Genomic DNA, 3436 nt, shown 5'->3' on the forward strand with positions numbered 1-3436 from the left:
GAGAACTCATTTTTATCGTTCGACATTTACGTATATATATATATATTCTTTTATTATCATGTTTATTTCAGTCATTTAACTGCGGCCAAATCTACTCGCAAGTCTTTGGTCAGCCTGTTGCTATAGTACAAGACACTTGCCCAAGGTGTCACGCAATGGGACTGAACCCGGAACTATGTGATATCAGTGTGTGCAGTTACGAATTGTCTCTAAGTAATAAGCCGTTTTAAAAAGTTTTATGCTCTTATCATAAAAACAATATCTAACAGAAATAAAGTAACTGTAAATTCAATTCAACTGACGTCGATTAAAATTTCTATGTTGATCACGAAATTTAAAACACTTTCCACAATCTAGAAAACTCTTTAATGCATTTCAATCTTCTCTTCTTTAAATTTTTGTTGTCTGTATACTTTGATGACTTGAAGGAATGTTCTTTATAATTCCTCCATATACTATAAAGCTGGTTTGATATTACATTTCAGGTAATTTTTTTTCTTGCTAACCATTTTTAATTATCTCTACAATCTGTGTTTTCGATTTCAAAGTTAAAATATTTTCTCTGAAATCATAAACACAGTTCCTTATAGAGATAAAATAACTGTAAATATCATTACAAATTTTGAATTGAAAGCAAACGAGACGAAATATGTTTATAACGGATATTGAACCCAAACTGTAGAGCTGTTTGAATATAGTCTCTTTTTTTGGAAAACAGGAGCCATAGATTCTAGAAGCTCGCGTTTAAGCCTGATCACTATCCACTCAGACTGAGGCTGCAATCGCAGTTTTTACTTTTAATATGATAATGAAATACGGCGAACCGGCAAAATTGTTAACGTGACGGAAAAATTGTCTAGAGACATTTCTTCCGACTTTATGTTCTGAGTTCAAATCCCACCGACTTTGCCTTTCATTCTTCGATAAAATAATTACCAGTTGAACACTGGAATCGATGTAGTTAACTTCCCCTACCCTGAAATTGCTGGCCATTTGCCAAAATTTGAAACCAATACGATAATAAAATATGAGTTTAATAATCAATATATACTGAAATTTAATTAATTTTGTCAAGTTCGGCATACACTAGGCTTCACTTGTCCATTACTGAATTGATTCTTCTTCACTAGGGCTGGAGTTTAAATTTAGGTTTTTACATTTCATTTGGCATCAAAAGGTAAAGTTTCATATGATTTAAAATTTATAGTTTAATTCCACGAAGTTTGGTACCCGACTCTAAACTTATATTCAAATAGAGCCGTAATCGAAAGCATTTTCAGAGATAATGGAACTTGAACCTCATTATAAAATGTGAATTTCTATTTTATACGATGATCACTAATTTGGTGGTATTTCTTGAAAGTTAAATATACAAAGACATTGATATTAGAAAATTTTAACTAGCGCTGTCTTAAGGCATGGGCACACTGGACGATTGCCTGAGAGCTTCGCAGGACTAGGTGTGGTCTATGCTGTGGCTTGGTGTTAATAAATAATACTACAAAAATAATACCAGGGATTTCACAGGTCTCGGGGTCCAGTTTTCATCTGCATATGCTTTGGGATAATCTCAAAAAATAAATACTATAGGGCCTAGAAAATTTATTAGTCCGGGGACCTCACAGTCCTCGGGGTCCTATACTAACGAAAGGAGGTGGAATCCAGGCAAACAACACTTGGATACTGGCAAAATACAAGTCAAGCTAAGGAAATTGTAGTTTAATATACGATGGATAGGTGGTTGATAACAGCATCAAAGCATTTATAAAATAGTTATATAGGAGTGAGTATAAAAATATGTACATAACTCAGCAGAAGAACCACTACGAAAAACTATGCAGGTCCTTCTCTCTTTTTATCTGTTATATTAGCTTATGGATTTTCAAAATATCTACCCATCTATGAAGAATTATTTCACTTCACACACACACACACACACACACACACAATTTACTGTTCTGTTATGTTAAGATAATCAAAATAAATACTCCATCGAATGAGAAATGAATATTATATTATATTTATATATCTATATATTATATATAAGCTAATATAACAGAGAATTAATTAATATATCTATATGCTTATTTATTTATTTATATTCACTGCTGTTTAAATGCTTTGATGCCATTAACAACCGCTTGTTCAGCATTACTTTAGTATTCATTTACCTTTACACTTTTCATTTGGTTACTGTTTTACGTTTCCTATAGAGAGGTAATTCAGAAATGTTTAAATCTCATAAGCATATCCCAAAACGTAGAAATCATAATGTTGCTTCAATATTCTTTTTTTGTCCCATAGCCAGCTTAGATTGAACAATTTTGTACATCAAAGACTACATTGTTTAATGCATAGTTTCCTCTCCTTTGACTGCGAGATGTGATTTTGAGGTATATTTAGCTGCTATTTTTAATAGGCCGATAAGTTGTATTATCATGTCAAGGACGCATTCTTAGCTCTTAGAAATCAGGTTTGATATTTTCCTTCATTTTTTAAAAATCATTTCATTTTTATTTATTATTTTTGTTTAGATAATCCACCATGTTCTACATACACATCAGTAGACGTACATCTCACATTTGAGAAATTGTGTTTGAAATGTGAAGAATAAATGGAATATGGGGCATTATCTAGGGGAAAACATCGTAGAAAACATTGCAAAAAATAAAAATAATAGCAATTCAAGAGAAAGATAAAAAAAAAATTAAAATAAATAAATAATTGAATTTTTATTGCGAAAAAGGGTTGTCATTTGTCTTTTAGCGTCGAATATGCTTCAAGACAACTTTTATGTTCTAACTTGAGGACTGTTGCATACTGCTTTGAAAATGCTATACTCGAATGGCGCACAAGGTGGAATCACTGCGCGTGTGTTTATGTGTATGTGTATGGGAGGATCGTGTGAGTATATGCATGTGTATATGTATGAAGGAAAGGTCTGCAGGAGACGAGTGCAAATGAATGAAACTAAGCGTATGAATACGTATGAGTGTACGTGCATGTGTATGAAGGAGTATGAGGTGTGGGGGGAGAGGCGTAGATTGGAAGTGAGAGAGAGGAAAGTGAGGGAAAGAGGATGGAGAAAGATGGAGAAAGATACAGGATACGAGAAAGAGAATGACAACGAAGGAGAGCATTTTAGAAGAAGATTTTGCTTTGATCTCAGGCAGTGAGATTTTTGCTTGTGACTTGCTGTAATGAACAGTAGGGGAACACGAAAGCTATGGAGAAATGGTGAAAACATTTCCTTTAATGACAGCAATTAAACAAGCCGATAACCACCACCACCACCACCACCACCACCACCTCTGCTGCCGCCTCCACCTCCACCACCTCTGCTGCCGCCACCACCATCAAAACTGACATTACCACCAACATTGTTATTATTGTTAGTTTTATTGTTTTCTTGTTGTATGTTGTTACTCTATTATTG

General features: G+C 33.7%; 1 protein-coding gene across 3 annotated transcripts in view; it reads right to left on the reverse strand.

Moving 5' to 3' along the window:
• The window catches only part of LOC106874350 (uncharacterized), a 554238-nt gene that overhangs the window by 538656 nt on the left and 12146 nt on the right, over positions 1-3436 (reverse strand). The window lies entirely within an intron of this gene.

The sequence above is a fragment of the Octopus bimaculoides genome, chromosome 2 (genome assembly GCF_001194135.2).
Source record: "Octopus bimaculoides isolate UCB-OBI-ISO-001 chromosome 2, ASM119413v2, whole genome shotgun sequence".
In the NCBI taxonomy this organism is placed as follows: domain Eukaryota; kingdom Metazoa; phylum Mollusca; class Cephalopoda; order Octopoda; family Octopodidae; genus Octopus; species Octopus bimaculoides.